The sequence below is a fragment of the Cervus elaphus genome, chromosome 15 (assembly GCF_910594005.1).
Source record: "Cervus elaphus chromosome 15, mCerEla1.1, whole genome shotgun sequence".
Taxonomy (NCBI): Eukaryota; Metazoa; Chordata; class Mammalia; order Artiodactyla; family Cervidae; genus Cervus; species Cervus elaphus.
This window is the reverse complement of record NC_057829.1, coordinates 89,679,915-89,701,376: the sequence shown is the minus strand read 5'-3', so window position 1 is coordinate 89,701,376 and position 21,462 is coordinate 89,679,915.

Here is a 21,462-nt window from a genome sequence, read left to right as displayed (position 1 = left end):
CCTGCGTCTGACGAGGCTGGGATCCCCTGTGCCTCTGTTCACAGATTTCCAGGCGCCACCCCCCAACCCTCCCGAGAAGCCCCGCTCCCACATCCTGCCTAATTATTATTTTGTGCAGCTTTTCACAGCAGAAGGAGAGAAAAGATTAGGGGAAAAGAAAAGAGAGCTGAAACCTCTATAATGAAATTTTAAAATCAGAGGGCTCCCGCTGTTAGTATTTTCCCAGCCTCCGAAAGCATCAAATATTGTTTTATCCCACAACAAACCTCAGATGGATCCATATCTCACAATATTTGGATACGTGAGTGCGGGACTGAGCCCCAAGCTTGCAGTCGAGGCAGCTGAGTGGGACTGCCCCTTCGCCAGGCTCTACAGAGTTAATTGGTCACTTTGTCCAGCTGAGCCATGGGGGTGCTGGGCCGCTCCAGTCATTAAAGCCTGCCAGAGTCTGTACCACTTTGAGCCAGCTGACGTCCTCCTGTTCCACGTCGCTTTTAAGCACCTGCCTGCCCAGCATCCCACCTCCGACTGAAAGCTTCTTGTTCTTTGATGAGGGTTTTGGATAATTTAATCAAGTTTCCGGCATCCTCTCTGTCAGGGAAGAAGGACCCTGCTCACTTTGGGAAGACGTGGGCAGCCACACACACTTTCCAGTTCTTAATAAGCCTCCCAAACGCGGCAGCGCGATAGGGTGTTCATCTCAATTAACGCAGTAATAGCTCTGCCAAACTGCCGGGAAGGTCTGACTCAGACTCATGAGGGCAGGAGCCCAGCTGAGAAAGAAACAGCCACCAAATGTGAAATCTGAACCACAGTTTGAACAACAGGCCCAGCCTCGGGTTCTCTTTTCTCCTGGTTGATATCTCTCTTACACACATACGCAAGCGTGCACGCACACACACACACACACACACACCACTTTTGCAACATGTGTGTGCGTTAGTCGCTCAGTCATGTCCAACTCTTTGTGACCCCGTGGTCTGTCCAGGGAATTCTTCAGGCAAGAATACTGGAGTGGGTTGCCATCCCTTCTCCAGGGGATCTTCCCGACCCAGGGATCGAACCCGGGTCTCCCGCATTACAGGCAGATTCTTTACCCGCTGAGCCACCAGGGAAGCCCCACGTCTGTAACATCATCGACCTGGAAGATTGACAGGACCCAGGAAGGGGAGCAAGGGCACTGTGCCCAGTAGAATGAAGGCCAGAACCCACGGGCTGGCTGGCAGCCCACCCCCCATTCGCTCCCTGGGAGGGGATGGTGCTACCTTTGCAGCAGCTCCTCTGGGGGGTCAGGCTGGGTGCCGCGGGGAGCAGGGATCCTCCATGGATGCCCCGCCCCCGGTGCTCCGGCCCGAGGGGCTGGGGGCCCCTCTCCCCACAACCGTCAGCACGCTCAAAACCGTGCCACCAGCATTTCTGTTTCTTCTACATCGTCACCACTCCGAGAACACGCTGCTCTGCGCTTTGCAAGACTTTCCATCTTGGGGCCCTCCTGCTCCAACACCCCCTCAGGGATGCGGTGGCCTGGTGGCTGCAAGCGGAAATTTCCATTTCTAAGCCCACAGTCCCAGGCCTCCGCAGCTGGCAGGAATGCCTTTCTGCATAATAGACACAAATAGACCCTGAAATTGCCGACTTTGTAGGAAAGGAAAACAGCAAGTCTTTAGGCCTGAGGTAGGCTCCCAAGTCCCCCAGGGCCTGGTTTGGAGGGAGGCAGCCACACAGAGAAGTGGTCCCCAGCCTGCAGTGAAGGAAGACAGCCGTGAGAGCCGCCCAGCCCTGGAAAAGTTGACCCCTGTCTCTTGCTAGTGCCCAATAGTGGCCTCGGCCTCATCCCCATCTTCGTGACGTTTGCCATCCCTGTGATGTGATTTGATGTTGTATCTGGTCCTGAGAGCTAGTCTGAGCCCAGCGGCGCAGAGCCTAATTATTCCCTTGCTGCCTTGCTGGCTGGGATGTGGTCCTGGGGTAGCATCTTCGAGCCAGGGCAGGGAGAGTGTGCAGCGCCTTGAGAGGCAGCCAGGGCACCTGGGGGGTGGGCGTGGGGAGTCACCTGCATTCTCGAGGACACGATCCCAGAGGGAGAGACAAGGAGCAGGAGACCTCGGGGAGAACAGAAGCTCAGTCTTGGCCCCACACACCCCAGCGCGCAGACGCCAGATCAGGAGTTCCAGAAGCACCAGGACCAAAGCCAGGATATGAGTCTAAAGTCTCCCACCAGGGCAAGGCTTGGCCTCATCCTTCCAAATTCAAAGACCTGCCTCTCCTCAGAGCCGCCTCACCAAAGACTATGACCCTGATGAGGAGGAGGAGGAGGCTGACAATGACTGATACACGCTGACACCCGTGCTGGGACTGTGCCCTAAACACTTTGCTTTCATTACCCTTCTGATCTTTCCAAACAAGGCTGTCCATATAGGCAAAGCTATGGTCCTATGTAGTCATGTACAAATGTCAGAGTTGGACCATCAAGAAGGCTGAGCACCGAAGAATTGAGGCGTTCAAATTGTGGTGCTGGAGAAGACTCTGGAGAGTCCTTTGAACTCTCAAACCAGTCAGTCTTAAAGGAACTCTACCCTGAATGTCCATTGGAAGGACTGATGCTGAAGCTCCAAAACTTTGGCCGCCTGATGCAAAGAGCCAACTCCTTGGAAAAGACCCTGATGCTGGGAAAGATGAAAGGCAGGAGGAAAACAGGACGACAGAGGATGAGATGGTTAGATAGCCTCACCATCTCAATGGAGGTGAGTCTGAGCAAACTCCGGGAGATAGTGAAGGACAGGGGAGCCTAGCGTGCTGCAGTCCGTGGGTCACGAAGAGTCGGACCTGACCTAGCAACTGAAAAACAGTGATTACTCTTATTACTACAATACTGTCATCTTAGTTCACAGGTAGGCCCAGGGGAGCTAAGTAGCTGAAATTCCCCCCTTCCAGCCTCTGCTCTCAGCCTCCACTCACACTCACACAGTCCTTCTGTTGCATCTAGGCTGTCTTTAAAACAGGTCTGATTTTCATTCCTTAATTCATTAAGAGCGTCAGTGTCAGGACCTCTGAGCTCACAAGTACTACTAGTGTTACCCCGCAGGTGGTTGTGCACCGTGGCCGTGTCCCGGGGGCCCACCCACCAGCCAGTGCTTCATCGCACCCACATCCCGGGAGGACGAGCTCCCCTAAATCAGCCTGGTGCGGTCCTCCCCACACACCCAGGCCTGGGCCAGACCAGACCAGCTTCACGGTCCCTCTACAAGGCCTCCTCCCCCCTGGGACCTCTCTGGGCCAGGCCAGGAGAGCAGAGGGTAGGACGTGCCTGCACCAGCTCCTCTACCTTCTCAGGGTGGTGTGGCCTCAGGGGCTCCCCAGGCTCCCTGGTGGGTAGGTGACAGGCCAGAATTCTCTCCCCTGGGTCCCCCGCACCTCAATGATGATGGGTGCTCAGTAAGTGAGGTCATGAATGCATAAATAAACTCACATATCAGTTTGTTAGCAAGCATTTCTTTCCCCACATCCTCCTCCTAGGAGAGACCCCAGCTGCATACTGAATTCCAGACCCTGCAACACCACCCATGGACACTGGGTCGTCTTCCTGAACCCTGGGTCACTGACACAGGGCCCTTCTGTTCCCAGGGTGTCTCTTCTCCCTCCCTACCTGCCACCAGGCCTCCCAGCTGCGGAGAGGGCAATGCCAAGGTCCCAGACCCTCTCATCACCTTACCCTGGCCTCATCACCGGTGACCCCTGCAGGTCACCAGGATCTTACCACAGGATAGCAGAAGAGCAGGGAGGGTGTCCCTCCACCATGCCAGGCATCCCCCAAACACAGCAGCACTTCTGCTCCAGGGTGGAAGTTCTTGCAGACTCCAGAAACCTGTGCTTTCTTCGAGTCTGAAGTCCCATGAGCCCAGCCCGCCCCTCCTGCTCCATGGAGAGATCATTTCTCATGAGCTCTGGCCAGCTCTCCTGGTGAGAAGTCCCTGCAGAGCTGAGCCCTCGTAGATTAATGAGGCAGTGATGCTAGAGAAGAAAGGACACTCAGCTGAGTGCAGAAGATGTGTGTCTCTGCTCACTAACTCCACGACCTTTAACTAAACTCTAGACCCTCTGAGTCCCACTCACTCTAACGCGGAGGGCATGAGCTCAAGTGAACTCATGTGCCTGTGGCTGCTTTGAATAAATGAGAAAGCAAAGGAAAAGACCTTCCTATTGGACATGAATGCAAATATTGGGCAGGCATCCTGCTTCGGGTCTGCTCCTCCCATGAGTGGACACCCCAGAGTCCAGGATCTATGTCCCCAGGGAGCCCCTTAGCCCACTCAGAGAGGAAACTGCATGCTCTCTCCCACCCCTGTTTAACTTTGTTTTTTTCTGGTCCTACTGTCCATCTTCCTCTATCCAGGTTTCTGATCTCTGGCCTCCTGATCTGGGCTCCTGATCTCCTTGCACAACTCTCACTGAACGTCAGGCTCTCATTCCTGCCACTGGCGGGGCACACCAGCAGTGCTCCCCGTGGCCCCTCTACCTGTCCCCAGAAGCGGAGAGGCCAGCAAATTCAGTGACTTATTGTGTTAGCTAGGACTGGATTCAACTTCATTGAAAGCCCATAGTATTGGTGGCTGAAACACATGAAATTTTAGTCTCATTTAAGTTCAAAGGAAAGCAGCCCAAGGCTGGTTTGACAGCTTCATAAAGCCATCAGGGCCCTAAGTTCTTTTTATCTTTCAGTTGTCATCCTCAGCACCTGGCTTCCATCTTCAGATTCACCTCATGGCCCCAAAATGGCTGCCAAGTGTTAACCTTTATGTCTATATTCCAATGAGCAGCAAGAGGAAAAGGAGAGAAGGAAGACACACTCCCAATTAGGTCAACAGTCCTTTCCTCACCCCCGCCCAGGTCAACAGTCTTTAACAATCTTCTTTCCCAATACTAATACTTTTGCTGGCATTTCATTAACTAGAACAAAAAAAAATTCTTTTTTCAGAAAATATCCTTTTCCCTGGGCATATTGCTACCCTAAATGAAATCTGGATTCTATTGCTAAGAAAGAAGGGCAAATTGATATTGAGTGGCACTTAGCAACCTCTGAAACATTTTCCCAAGATCACACTAAGTAAGTGCATATAATAAGTGAATACAGAATAATAAAGTCAACTTGAGTCCCTCTGACTCCAGAGCCCAGGCTGGTGCCTTCTGCATGACGGGTCCTCAGTGTCCACATCGCCATGTTCCATGTGAGACACTGGCCCGGCTCTGCTAGCACAGCCCACGGCGTAACCGTCCAGCTGCAAGCAGCGCCCAGCACACAGCCTGTGACACCAGGAGCGGAGGAAGAAAGTCCCTTGACTTGTCTTGAGCCCCACAAAGGCCAGCACAAACCAAGAACTTTCCCTTGTGTCTGCTGAAAAAAATACATGCAACCTAAAAGTTGAGAGTTAGGTTTTATTGGGTGGGAATGTTAGGACTAGAGCCCAAGAGACAGTATCTCAGGTGACCCCAAGAGATCAGACTCCAAGAAGGTAGGAGATGAGCCAGGCTGTATACAAGTTTGCAGCCAGGGGCAGCCAATCTATTAAAGGATTACTGTAAATGAAGAGAAAACTAAATCTCTCACATGAAGAGATTTAGCAGTCTTCTATGTGTGAGAAGATGCAAGTGTCTGGGCTTGCTGAAATCATTTCTTTCTTATGAATCTAACTATGTGGGGCCAATCCCGCTTTCTTTATTGTTCACATACGAATTCCTTGTTCACCGTAAGAGATGGCAGATGTGATGTCCACTTCTCCCATGCCCCCAGCTCCTCCGTGCTCCCTGGCAGGAATTAACTGATGGCATCCAAATAGCTGGCTCTGTTTCACCTGGGCACAGAAATCGGCATTTGGAAAAGACTTGTTTAATGGTAAAGCATAGAACAGAAAATATTTCATTTCACACTTGTTATCACAAGAGGCTTCCAGACAACCCTTTAAGCCTCAGGGCAGAGCCGATGCCCCCTTTCGTGCAGGGGAGAACTGGGCCCAGGAGTCTCAGCCGCTTGCAGACCCTGGAGTCAGAAGACCCGGAGCACTCCCAGTGCTGTGTCCCTGACAACCAGCTTCTCCCTGCTTCACTGTTCTGCTTTCTGGAAAACTGCCCTCTCTCATCTTCTTTCCAGGGCGAAGGGTGAGTCTTCCAGTGAATCTCCAAGGTCCAGCTGCTCTGAAACCACCGGGGCCTTGGGTGGTGTGTTCTCTGCTCCCTAGCCTGCCCACGTGAGGGCTTTTCTAGAAGTCATCGCTACCGTTTGCTGGATTCTTCTCATTCATCCGGTGAAGTGTTGAGCTGATGAATTGAGCTCCAAAGATGTCTCATCTGTGTGTCTTCTGTGGGGCCTGAGACAGAACAGAGAAATTGGTTTTCTGGGTAACTGAGGTTTCCGGATAACATCAGGAACTTAAAAAAAAATTATAGCCATTTGTTTGGAAAACTTTAGAAAAGGTAGCATATGCACCCCTACAAAGAACAACATAATTAAGCAGAGTGTGAACATCATTTAACTTCCCCTAATGACAAGGCCATAATTAGCACCATCAATTACGGTACTGAGCCCTGGTTCACGGGGTGCCCTGAGGAGGTGCTGGTGTGTGGAGGGCCATTTGTCCCTGCACACAATGGCCCCATTCGTTTGTTTTCCTAATTCCTCCGGCTATTTTTTATTATTATTATTAATTTGTCTGGTGCCTCCCTCCTCCCTTTGTTTCCTCATAGATAATAAGAATTCATATTAAAGACTAAAGGTGGAAACTTCCCTATCATGGCTAAGACGCCTTGATGCTGTCACTGGGTCCTGGCTGCTATTACTGCAGCATTTTGTTTCCTTACTGCTGCCCAGCCCAGGGCCCCCAGATCTCTCCATCGGGGGAAAATGCTTGGAATCCAGGCCAAAGTCCTGTGCAGAAGCCCCATGTGCTCCTCCCCATGGTCAAAGTTGTGTTGCGGATGTCTGAGATTGGACTGAGCTTCAGGTCTGTGCATGCAGGGGTGACACCAGGTCGTGGAGGCCCCACTCGGAGCTGTGGCTGCTGCCAACCTGGGCTGTCTCTCCATGGATTTGACCCAACAGTAATCAAAACCAGAAATGAAGAGATGGGACCAGGGTACCAGCCAAGCAATTATTTATTAGTATTGGCTACTTGTCCCCGTGAAAATGTCTGGAGTGTCTCAGTTAGGCTTTGGAAGGTCATTAGCTTTCCATCAAAGAGAGCTTACAAACTGTAAGTGGTTTCCACCTTTAGTCTTTAATATGAATTCTTACTATCTATGAGGAAACAAAGATGAAGACAAACATGGAATCTAGGCTTCGGTGGATTCTGAGCGATTCATAGCTTCATAAAACAATAGCCATTTGCAACTGCACAATTTTTCCCTTGAAGCAAATGAATATGTAACTATCCATTAATGTGCTGAGTTAAATATAGCAAATGCAAATCATGCTAATGATCATATTTACAAAATAAGTCGCCTTTGTATGAAAATAATTACAACATGCTCTTAGCTCTCCAAGAGAAATTGGCTAAGTTTGAGACTCACATTTGATCCAACAATGGAAACAGAAGATGGGAAATGGATATTGATCTGTGGGTGCTCCTGATTTGCCCGCCCCTTCTGTTTCAGTATCCTGCTGAAAATCCACAGGAAGATGAGGTCCTTGCTTTTTTAGGTTCCTTGGCTTGTGTTGCTCCTTCAGCAAGATGGCTACATTGGGAGGCATCACTTTCAGGAACGGAAGCTGTACTGAGTGTCCATCTGACGCTGAAGAGAAGATTTTTGTTGTTGTTCACTTGCTAAGTTGTGTCCAACTGTTTGCGACCCCATGGATTGCAGCATACCAAGCTTCCCTGTCCTTCACTATCTCCCAGATAGAGTTTGAGACTGCTCAAACTCATGTCCATTGTGTCAATGATGTCATCCAACCATCTCATCCTCTGTCACCCCCTCCTCCTCCTGCCTTCAATCTTTGCAAGCATCAGGGTCTTTTCCAATGAGTTGACTCTTGGCATCAAGTAGACAAGGCATTGGAGCTTCAGCTTTAGCATCAGTCTTTCCAATGAATCTTCAGAGTTGATTTCCTTTAGGACTGATTCGTTTGATCTCCTTGCTGTCCAAGGGACTCTCAAGAGTCTTCTCCAGCACCACAGTTTGAAAGCGTCAGTTCTTCAGTGCTCAACCTTCTTTATGGTCCAACTCTCACATCCATACATGACTACTGGAAAAACCATGTGGTTTAGTCGCTAAGTTGTGCCTGACTCCTGTGACCCCATGGACTGTAGCCTGCTAGGCTCCTCTGTCATGGAATTCTCCAGGCAAGAATACTGGAGTGGATTGCCATTTCCTTCTCCAGAGGATCTTCCCAACCCAGGGATTGAACATGGGTCTCCTGTGTTGCAGACAAGTTCTTTACTGACTGAGCTGTGAAGGAAGCCCTCATGACTATTTGGATATTTGTTGGTAAAGTGATATCTCTGCCGAGGTCTTTATCATTTTTTTAAATATGATAATTGTTTATTTATTTTTAATTTTTATTTTGTATTAAAATATAGTTGATTAATAATGTGTTCGTTTCAGGTATAAGCAAAGTGATATACATCTATCTATCTGTTCTTTTTCAAATTCCTTTCCCATTTAGGTTATTACAGAGTACTGAGCAGAGCCCCTTGTGCGGTACACTAGGTCCTTGTTAGTTATCTGTTTTAAGTGTGGCAGTGTGTGCTTGTCCCTCCCAAACCCCAATCTATCCCCCCCTCCACCCTTTCCACCTGGTAACCACGACTTTGTTTTCTGTGTCTGTGAGTCTGTTTCTGTTTTGTAAATAAGTTCATGTGTATCATATTTTAAGATTCTGCATATAAACAATATCATATATTTGTCTTTCTCTGCCTGACGATTCACTCAGCATGGTGATCTCCAAGCCCATCCTTGTTGCTGCAGATGGCATTACTTCATCCTTTTTTATGGCTGAGTAATGTTTTATTGTATCACATTCCATTATATAAGATTCTATGATGTATTTCCTTATGTAGACATATATACATAATGTATATAGTATGTGTGCATGTATATATATATAAATATATACACCCATCTTCTTTATCCATTCCTTTGTCAGTGGACTTTCAGTTTGTGTCCATGTCTTGGCTAATGTAACCATCACTGCAGTGAACATGGGGATGCATGTATCCTTTTGAACCATGTTTTTCTCTGGGTATATGCCCAGTCTGAGGACTGCAGGATCCTGTGGTAGCTCTATTTTCAGCTTCTTCAGGACCCTCCATGCTCTTCTCCTTAGTGGCTGCACCAAATTGCATTCCCACCAAGAGTGGATTGGAGAATAGTCCAGACGGCCCTATGAGGTCCCCAACATGTCCATGTCTTTTGGATCATATAGACACATATACTTGCGTGCACACATGTGCACACTCATAGGCACACTGTGCACACATGTGCACTTCCATGCATGTACACACAGGTCCTCCTCAGCTTTCCAAACAAGGAAGAAAAAGCCAATCTTCACCATGCTCCCCCCCCCACACCACCCTATCAGCCCCCCCTGGATTTTTCTCATCATTCTCACCTCAGTGAGACCAAGTCAGGATTCTAAATGCAATTCTAAGTAACAGGACAGGAATTAAGCTCTCTGAAGAGGAGAAACATTACTGGTGATACAGGGCGTTCCCACCCAACCTCTGTGTGCAGGAAGGGCCAGTTAGCAGGCCTCCGTCCGTGAGCTGCTCAGACAAGAATCCCCGAGGTCAAGGCACAGCCAAGCTGGTGGATTACCAGGCTGTCACATGACGTCTTCAGTACACCACCTCTGCCATCCAAACCTAAACTGTCATCCTTACAGAAGGGAACTGACAAGGTGTATTTGCTAACATCAGCTGTGCCATTGTTCATGGGAGAATTGAGGAAATTAGTAAATGGTTTGAAAATGAGAGATTCTGATTATTTCAATGCAAACAGCAGAACAACAGAAGCTGAAAAGTTATGAAGCAGCTTGTCTGTAACATTAGACATGCAGCAGCTTGTCCTTCCTCTTCTTTAGAATGGCTGTAATAGGAAATGAAAGACACAGCTATACTTATTCAACCTTTAGCTTATGAAATATAAGGGATGAAGCATATTTACTGCCTTCAGAACCGCAAGCCCATTACTTCTCGGGGTGTCTACTTGGTTGTGCTAAGTTGTCTTTTATGCAGATAAGTCATCTTCAATTAAATATTAAAGATTAATAAATATAATGCCCATAATAAATGACATACACTAATTTAATTAAAAATAGATGGTGAGCTTTACAAATGGGGCATTACCGTAATGATATAGAATGGACTTGTTATGCTAAAAATGTGCAGTCTTGAAAATATGCAATCTCCATGCACATTTCACCCTTATTGTGTCTCATTAAAATTTTAAAAATAGCTATTTTAATTGTCAAGCATTTGACAGACTGCTATAAAAACTTGACACTTAAGTTTCAATTTTACAATATGCATTTTAATGATTCCTTTCTTTGCATGTTTGGTTATACATAATCTAGTTTTTCAAAAAAAATTAAAATGTCACTTTCCAATAGTTTTTAGAAAACAGAGTTGAGCTTGCTGCAGGGCTGCAGGAAAACATGTTTAAATCTTTACAAATAAATATGAAAATTAGAGCTATATTTTATTTCCGCTGCAGCCTGTGGTTTAGTGGTTGATTTCAAAGCCTTCAGGGAGACCAGTGATGGGAGAAACCCGTGGGAGCTGGTGCTAGACCAGGGCGGTGGGGGCTGTCAGAGGATTTTAGCACCAGTGTTTTAAAAGATTTCCCATTCCCTCCACTTGGGATGCCAGACAAGGTGACAAATGTGACTCACAGTAGCCACTGCAAACAAATCTTCTACAAAACAGACACCTAGAAGCGCCTCCCTGAAAGCCACGGCGAAAAATGCCTTACATTATCCCTAAAAGCTGTGTGAGTCCTTGAGGGCATACGCTCTCCTTGGTGTATTCTGGGAGGAAATTTGGGTGAGTCAGGGCTCTCCAAACACACAACCATTTAAAGAATTTGAGTTTCCTAAGCTCTCACCTGATAATGTCCTGGCAAACTGTCTTTGTCAATCTAAGAGTTGGTTGTTGTTCAGTTGCCGAGTCATGGCCTCCTCTTTGCGACCCCGTGGACTGCAGCGCACTAGGCTCCTCTGTCCTGCACGACCTCCCAGAGTTTGCGCAAACTCATGTCCACTGAGTTGGCGATGCTATCTAGCCAGTTCATCCTCTGTTTTCCCCTTTTCCTCCTGTTTTCAATCTTTCCCAGCATCAGGGTCTTTTCCAGTGAGTCGGCTCTTTGCATCAGGCGGCCAAAGTATTGGAGCTTCAGCTTCACATCAGTCCTTCCAATGACTATTCAGAGTTGATTTCCTTTAGGATTGACTGGTTTGATCTCCTTGCAGTCCAAGGGGCTCTCAAGAGTCTTCCCCAGCACCACTGGGGAAGTTCAAAAGTTTCAGTTCTTCGGAGCTCAGACTTCTTTATGGTCCAACTCTCACACCTGTACATGATTACTGGAAAGTCTTTAGCTTTGACTATACGGACCTTTGTTGGTCAAGTGATGTCTCTGCTTTTTAATATGCTGTCTAGGTTTGTCATAGCTTTCCTTTCAAGGGACAAGCATCCTTTAACTTCATCTAAGGGTTACTCTGGATTAAAAAAATTTTTGGATAAGGGAAGGAGAAAAATATTATATTCACGTAGTCACATGGTTGATACTGATGACAGTTTGATCAGCTTCCACTTGGCCCCAGCCTTCAGCTAAACTTCACAGCAACTCAGAGTGGTTGGGTATTTGTGTCCCTTCTCTATGGATGGCAATTCTGTGCTCACAGAGATGGAGTGTGCCACCCAAGAACAACCACAACTAATGAGTAACAGAATCTGAGTGGAACCAGACACTCTGACAGTCACGGTCTAGGACCTTCCAGCTAGGTGAGCCTCTGAAGTTCTGAGGGTGTGGCTGGCTGCTGCTTTAAAACCAAAGTGAGCTGTTTCCATGTGTCAAGTCTATAAGCCTGTTCATCAAGGTTCTCAGCTGCTTGTGAATGGTTAACAGTTGGTGGGGAGCTTCGTTTTCCTTCCCGTCTCCTTCCCACACTGCTTTCCAAGCAAAATGACAGACCCCTACCTAAAGAACCACTGTTAAAGACCCAGTTTCTTCCAGAACTCAGGGTGGACTCGATGCTGGGACCACAGCCCTGCCCTAGGAGCTGTCGCTCTGAGTCACTGGCCATGTGCTGGCTTTCGTGCCCTTCCTGCTCTTATGTGCAGACCAGTCATGGAGGCTTCTGTGAAAGAAAGCATCATCTTTTCGCTTTGGACAGTGACTGCTGCCATGAAATTAAAAGATGCTTACTCCTTGAAGAAAAGCTATGACAAAACTAGGCAGCATATTAAAAAGCAGAGACATCACATGGCTGACAAAGGTCCATATAGTCAAAGCTATAGTTTGCAGAAGTCATGTACAAATGTGAGAGTTGGACCATAAAGAAGGCTGAAAGCCAAAGAATTGATGCTTTCGAACTGTGGTGCTGGAGGAGACGCTTGAGAGTCTCTTGGACAGCAAGGACAGCAAACCAATCAATCCTAAAGTAAATCAACCCTGAATAATCATTGGAAGGACTGATACTGAAGCTCTAATATTTTGACCACAATATTTTCCAATAAGTCAGCGAAGGGCCAACTCATTGGAAAATACCCTGATGCTGGGAAAGATTGAATGCAGGAGGAGAAGGGAGGCAGAGAATGAGATGGTTGGATGGCATCACGGACTCAATGGACAAGCACAAACTCCGGGAGATAGTGAAGGACTGGGAAGCCTGGCGTGCGGCAGTCCATGGGGCAGCAAAGAGTCGGATACGACTGAGCAATTGAACAACAACGACAAGCCCTGCATGGGTGTCTCCTGCTTGCAGCTGGACAAGGAGGGGATGTTTGGTGGGATGACAGTGAAAGGAAACCTGGGTCACATCAAGGAACTAAAATCACTGCTGAACGATTCCCTACAGGCCACTGTTCAGAGAGTCTGACCTGAACCCAGAGCAGATCAGGGCTGGCCAGTGCTGTCCTAGAGACACTGGGAGCACAGCTCAGGGGCTGCCTCTAGGGTTCCTGCCTCGGGATGTCTTCATTCCACGTCTAAGCGGACATTAACAGACGGTGCCAAACAGCGGCTTGCTGTGCTTCTGGCCGCATGTGGGAAGCAGACACGATCCAGCATCATCACCCTGCTTCTTTTATTTGGGGCTATGACAGGGCTATTCTTGCATATAGAAAGTATAGTAAGCCTGCGGCAGAGCCAAGACTGTTCCCCGGGCAAGGAAGGGGCACCACACCACACCACATATTTTAAAAAGACCCTTCCGACCTTGCCATGATGCCCTGAAGCCCAAGGACTGCTCAGCACAGTGAAATTAACCACGGCACTGCCCCAGCCTCACAGGGCTATTCCATCAGGCAACCCATGGGTCCTAGGAGAAGAGAAGATATTGTCAGAAGCTTAACCTTAAGTGCTCAAGAACACAGTCAAGGCCACCATAAGGTGTCACCAAAGGTGCCAGAATGTTTCTCCTTGGGCTTGCTTTCCTTTCATATGGATGCTCGCTGCCTCCTCTCTTAGTTCTCTCCGGAGATGCCCCTCTCTGGGGAGTCTTTTCCTGAGGCAAACCAGGCCAGAGTCCTCCATTATGCTTAAAGGCATTATCTGGTTATACAGTGCTCATCTTAGTGGTGACAGATTGATAGGTATATACAGAGATCAATAGACACACACACACACACACACACACACATACAAGAGTGACTATTAAGTTGCCCAGACACTTAGTCAAACATTAGTCTGAGTGTGTCTATGAGGATGTTTCTGCATGAGATTAACATTTGAACTGGTAGATCTAGTAAAGTCTTTGCTATTCTGGGTGGGACTCATCCAACCCAAGAAAGAAAAGTGAAAGTGTTATTTGCTGTCATGTCTGACTCTTTGCGACCCCATGGACTGTAGTTGCTAGGCTCCTCTGTCCATAGGATCCTCCAGGCAAGAATACTGGAGTGGGTTGCCATGCCCTTCTCCAGGGGATCTTCCTGACCCAGGGATCAAACCCACATCTCTTAAATTTCCCGCATTGCAGTCAGATTCTTTATTATCTGAGCCTCCAGAGAAGCCCTATCCAACCCACAGGTTTCGTTCTGATTAGAACAAAAAGGCAGAGTAAGAGCAAACCCATTCTCTGCCTGATGGTCTTACAGATGGGACACTAGTCCCCTCCTGCCTTTGGCCTTGGACTTGAACTGGAACTTGAAAATCTGAATCTCTGCTGGTTCTCAGGTCTTCACACTCAGTGTGGAACCACACCACTGTCTCTCCTGGGTCTACAGCTTTCCAACCACAGATCCTGGGACTTTTTCCATCTCTGTAACATCATGAGCCCATTACTTATCACTCTGTCTTGATAAGTAATGTGCAAATGTTATAAACTGTACTTTAACAGTTAATGGTGTTTTTGTTTTCCATGTGCTGGATTCTGGTTTTCAAATTTGTATGGTTCCCATCACAGGCCAGAGCTTCCCTGGTGGTTCTATGGTAAAACTTCTGCTTGCAATACAGGCGACCATCTATATTTCAGGAGATGCAAGTTCAATTCCTGAGTCAGGAAGATCCCCTGGAGAAGGAAATGGCAACTCACTCCTATGCACTTACCTGGGAAATCCCATGGACAGAGGAGCCTAGAGCCTGGCTGTAGTCCATGGAGTTAAAAAAAGTGGGACAGGACTTGGCAGCTAAACCACCACCACCACAGGCTTCCCAGATGGCGCTAGTGGTAAAGAACCTACCTGCCAATGCAGGAGACATAAGAACTGTGTGTTTGATCCCTGGGTCAGGAAGAACCCCCGGAGGAGGGCACGGCAACCCACTCCAGTGTTCCTGCCTGGAGAATTCCTTGGACAGAGGAGCCTGGCGGGATGCAATCCATAGTGTCACAAAGAGTCGGACATGGCTGAGTAACTGAGCACATCACAGGCCATGGGAAGAGCGTCTCTAGGGCCCTACAGAGAAGCGGGTCTTCCTGGTCCTCCCTCTGTGTGTTCCCCATGCTTCCTGTGGCCACGTGTCTCTTCAATGTGGTGGCAATTGTCTACACCATCCCAAGAAATGTATGAAAGCATCCTTCACTCTGTTCCCCAGCACTTTGTACCAGGACTTGGTGTCGACAAGCTGATGGGTGGGAAGACTAATATCTCACTGTTTCCATTTGTAATACCCCATGTTCTAGTCGAACTTTCTCACAGGAGTATGTATTCATGATTTATATTTCCTTGCTATGAATTGTCTCTTGAGACCACTTGCCCATTTTACTATTGAATTGTTCATATCTTGTAACTGATACCTTAATTCTCTAAAAATCCTGTATACATAGAATTCTAATCTAAAAATTCTCTAAAATTTCTAACATACATTACAAGTGCCTCCTCCTAGCTTAGCTTTTATTTCCTTCATTGTACAGCACCCTTTCCCCTCAAAAAAATCAGTCAAATGCATCAGCGATTGTTGTCTTTATGGCCTAGTTTTCATACCTTGTTTAAGAAACACTTCCCTGCTCCAAAGTCATGAAAATATGTTCCAAGTGTTTCTAAAAGTAATAAAGTTTTGATTCTTATATCTGAGTCTTTACTTCTGGTAGAATTTACCTTCCTATGTGTCTAAGTAGGGGTCTAATTTCATTTTTGCTTCCCCTGGAAATAATCAGTTGACACAGCTATTTTATGTGCCAGTCACTTTTACTAATTTTCAGTTTATCAGATTCCACAATTGGCAATACTAGCATTTTCTCACAATTATTTTGGGAAGACTTGCTACCTTTAAGATACGGGATTTTTCCATTTATGAACAAGTAATATTTCATCTTATTTTCATGCCTCCCGGTAAGTTTTATCGTTTTCTTCATCAAGGTTATATTTCCGATTTCTACCAGTTTTCTCACTCTCTCTAAGCCTTTCATTTCAAATTTTTCTAAAATTACAGAAAATGAAAAAAAAATTAGTACAAGGTAAACTCACAGTCTATACCCATAGTTGCAAATAATCCATATTTCATCACGTACACATTTAATGAACAGTCAGAAAGGAAACTGGAGAAATCATGACACACCATTCCCAAATGATCTACATTTATTTCTTATAAAAAAGAAACTTTCACAAAATCACAGTGATATTATCATAATTATGCAGATGACACCATCCTTATGGCACAAAGTGAAGAACTGAAGAGCCTCTTGATGAAAGTGAAAGAGGAGAGTGAAAAAGTTGGCTTAAAGCTCAATGTTCAGAAAACTAAGATCATGGCATCCGGTCCCATCACTTCACGGCAAATAGATGGGGAAACAGTGGAAACAGTGTCAGACTTTATTTTTGGGGGCTCCAAAATCACTGCAGATGGTGACTGCAGCCATGAAATTAAAAGATGCTTACTCCTTGGAAGGAAAGTTATGACCAACCTAGATAGCATATTAAAAAGCAGAGACGTTACTTTGCCAACAAAGGTCCGTATAGTCAAGGCTATGGTTTTTCCACTGGTCATGTATGGATGTGAGAGTTAGACTATAAAGAAAGCTAAGCTCTGAAGAATTGATGCTTTTGAACTGTGGTGTTGGAGAAGACTCTTGAGAGTCCCTTGGACCGCAAGGAGATCCAACCAGTCCATCCTAAAGGAAATCGGTCCTGAATAGTCATTGGAAGGACTGATGCTGAAGCTGAAACTCCAATACTTTGGCCACCTGATACAAAAAACTGACTCATTTGAAAAAAACCTGATGCTGGGAAAGTTTGAAGGCAGGAGGAGAAGGAGACGACAGAGGATGAGATGGTTGGATTGCATCACCGACTCAATGGACATGGGTTTGGGTGGACTCCAGGAGTTGGTGATGGACAGGGAGGCCTGGCGTGCTGCGGTTCATGGGGTTGCGAAGAGTCAGACACGACTGAGCAACTGAACTGACTGACTGACTGAGCAACTAACCCATTTCAAACTATAACATTCTTTCATGGAACTAACACTAGTCAAGCATCCAGATCCAGGCCAGTTTTATCACTGAATGTCCCACAATCAATGATTGTTTGCTCATGATTAATTAAAATTGTTGGCAGGAAAATGACACAGCAAAGCAGCCTGTCCCAATATTAGTGATGCCAATCTGATCACTTGCTTAAGTTAGTTTTGCTAATACTTTTTCTTAAAGCTTTGTCCTATTTTTAATTACAAAGCAATCTGTGTGGTGATTTTGAAACCATATGACTGCACACTTCTACCCAATCATTTTAGCATCTCTTTATGATCCTTGTCTGAATCAGCTGCACTAGGAGTTTGCAGAATAGTCTGTTTCATTTTAAGATTCTTTATGCTTTTCTTAGCTAGCCATCATCAGTACAGGAGAGCCTCCCCACTATTGACAAGTAAGTTTTTTTTCTTATCACTATGGACACATGAGTTTCCTTTTTGACCCAAGTGTTATAATCCATTACCATCTTCACTTTTAAAAAAGTAAGTAAAGATGGTACTTTTTGTAAAGTAAAAAAAAAAAAAAATGGTACTTTCTGCGACCTCCAAGATGACCCATATTTGGCCAGTTTTAAACCTAAGCTCTCTCCCACATCCTTCTCAGCTATTTGAATAATTTTTGAGCATTCCTGTGATCTCTGACAGCATACCATTCTAGTCTCTTGTACCTTTGTTAATCATCCATTTCTCAGAATTGGAAATTTTTCAAAGAAGCCAAGTTCATTTTAGTAAGGAAGCATATTTAATCAATAAGATTTTTTTACTTTTTGTTCTGTTGATTTCACTATAATTTTTGTGCTATCAATAAGTGGTATTCTTAAAAATTACATTCTTGGTTGCTTATTGCTGGTATGTAGGAAAGAACTGATTTATGTGTATTGATCTTATATCTACTAAACTTGTCAAGCTCTTTATTCATTCTAATTATGTGTCTGTAGATCTTCTTGACTCACATTGTTTTTCTTTTGTTTCATTGTATTTGTTGCAATGTTTATTGGAAATTATAATGGTGGCATATTTATCTTGTTCATGACATTAAAAGAATGCTTCTCACAGTTAGCTATTAATCATGATGTTTCTATATAATTTTGATAGATGCCATTTTCTAGTTAAATACCTTTTTTGGGGTTACCATTTTGATAAAATATCATTATCATTAGTTTTTATCAAAATTTTGCTCTACATTTATTGAAATTGTTGTTTTCTTTCTTTTTACTCTGTTATTATAGGGAAAGATACAAATCAGCTTCTTATTGTCAAAACAATTTTAAAAGGATATGGAATAATCTGCATGATATGTATTCTTTCAAGATATCAAAACTAGATTCGTATTTCATTCGTGGAAATAATTATATCAATTTAATCAGACTGCATCTCAGGGTCAATTTTTTTTGTAAGAAAATTAGAACAGAAAATATTCCAAAAATAGAAAGCCTTTGTAACTAGGCACCGAGAAGATGAAACTCAATTCAGAAAATAAGGAAGAAAACTCCAAAATATATAATTTTACAAACTATGTTAATAATTATTTCTTTTATTTAATCTCAGAAACTTAGCTTAGGAATCACATATTAAACCACAGAAATCCTCTCCATACCCCAGACGTTGGACAACAGACATCTCAGAACTGTGACCCCTAGGAGAAAGGAAACAGGGAATCCCCACAATCACCTTGAGTTCCTTCCTCAAGGCTCTTTTCAATTTGGTATAGAAAGGGGGATACAAAACAGGACACAGTGGGCTTGTAAGTTGAGGAGGCAGAGATCAGAGTTTCATGAGGCTGAGACAGTGGGGAAACTGGGGACTCCAGAACTCTGCAGGGAGTTTGCATCTGCTGTGGCTCCATGAGATAGATAAGTGAGTAGATAGATGATAGAGAGATAGGTGGATAGGTGATAGATAGAGAGATGGATGATAGATGATAGAGAGATACATGATAGGTGGTAGATAGAGAGATGGATGATAGATGATAGAGAGATACATGATAGGTGGTAGATAGAGAGATGGATGATAGAGAGATAGAGAGATGATAGAGAGACAGATGATAGATGATAGATGGATGGATGGATGATAGATGATGGAGAGGTAGATGATAGATAGAAAGATCATAGATAGGTAGAGAGATGATAGAGGGATGATAGAAAGACAGATGATAGATGATAGATGGATGGAGATAGATGATGAATAGAGAGATGATATAGAGATAGATGGATGATAGAGAGATAGATAGGTGATAGATGAATAGATAGGTAGATGATTGATAGATTATAGTTAGAAAGATAAATGGGAAAGACTAGAGATTGCTTCAAGAAAATTTGAGATACCAAGGGAACACTTCATGCAAAGATGGGCACAATAAAGGACAGAAATGGTATGGACTTAACAGAAGCAGAAAATATTAAGAAGAGGTGGCAAGAATACACAGAAGAACTGTATGAAAAACATCTTCATGACCCAGATAATCATGATGGTGTGATCACTTACCTAGAGCCAGACATCCTGGAATGTAAAGTCGAATGGGCCTTAGGAGGCATCACTACGAACAAAGCTAGTGGAGGTGATGGAATTCCAGCTAAGCTATTTCAAGTCCTAAAAGATGATGCTGTGAAAGTGCTGCACTCAACATGCCAGCAAATCTGGAAAACTCAGCAGTGGCCACAAGACGAAAAGGTCAGATTTCATTCCAATCCCAAAGAAAGGCAATGCCAAAGAATGCTCAAATTATTGCACAATTGCACTCATCTCACAAGCTAGCCAAGTAATGCTCAAAATTCTCCAAGCCAGGCTTCAACAGTATGTGAACCGTGAACTTACAGATGTTCAAGCTAGATTTAGAAAAGGCAGAGGAACCAGAGATCAAATTGCCAACATCTGCTGGATCATCAAAAAAGCAAGAGAGTTCCAGAAAAATATCTATTTCTGCTTTATTGACTATGCCAAAGCCTTTGACTATGTGGATCACAATAAACTGGGAAATTCTGAAGGAGATGGGAATACCAGACCACCTGACCTGCCTGTTCGGAAATCTGTGTGCAGGTCAGGAAGCAACAGTTAAAACTGGACATGGACCAACAGACTGGTTCCAAATAAGAAAAGGAGTATGTCAAGGCTGTATATTTTCACTCTACTTATTTTACATATGCAAAGTACATCATGAGAAGCACTGGGCTGGATGAAGCATAAGCTGGAATCAAGATTGCCAGGAGAAATATCAATAACCTCAGATATGCAGATGACACCACCCTTATGGCAGAAAGTGAAGAAGAACTGAAGAGCCACTTTATGAAAGTGAAAAAGGAGAAAAAGTTGGCTTAAAACTCAACATTCAGAAAACTAAGATTATGGCATCTTTATTGACATCTGGTCCCATCACTTCATGGCAAATAGATGGGGAGACAGTGGCTGAGTTTATTTTTGGGGGCTCCAAAATCACTGCAGATGGTGACTGCAGCCATGAAATTAAAAGACACTTACTCCTTGGAAGGAAAGTTATGACCAACCTAGACAGCATATTAAAAAGCAGAGACATTACCTTGCTGACAAAAGTTCCATCTAGTCAAAGCTATGGTTTTTCCAGTGGTCATGTATGGATGTGAGAGTTGGACTATAAAGAAAGCTGAGAGCCCAAGAATTTATGCTTTTGAACTGTGGTGCCTGAGAGTCCCTTGGACTGCAAGGAGATCCAACCAGTCCATCCTAAGGAAATCAGTCCTGAATAGTCATTGGAAGGACTGATGTTGAGGCTGAAACTCTAATACTTTGGCCACCTGATGCAAAAAACCAACTCATTTGAAAATACCCTGATGCTGGGAAAGATGGAAGGCAGGAGGAGAAGGGGACAACAGAAGATGAGATGGTTGGATGGCATCACCAACCCAATGGACATGAGTTGGAGTAAACTCCAGAAGTTAGTGATGGACAGGGAGGCCTGGCGTGCTGCAGTCCTTGGGTCTGCAAAGAGTCAGACACGACTGAGTGACTGAACTGAACTGAATTGAGATAGGTAGGTGATCGATAGTAGATAGATAGATGATAGATGATAGATTGATAGCTAGATGATACATAGATAGATGGTAGATAAATACATAGATCGATAGATGATAGATATATAGATAGATGATAGTTAGATTATAGATAGACAGATGATCAATAGATAGATGATAGATGATCGATAGGTAAATTCCACAATGCCAGTCAAAGACTGTCTGAGAAGCCATAAGCTAAACTCCGCCCAGAGCTCACACTTGCCCAGGAGATATTAGTGCTCTAATGATCCAGATTAGAGGGTCCTCATTGAACTCTCAGCATATTCAGAAAACACTCCGGAACTGTCACACCCTGGTAGCAAAGATA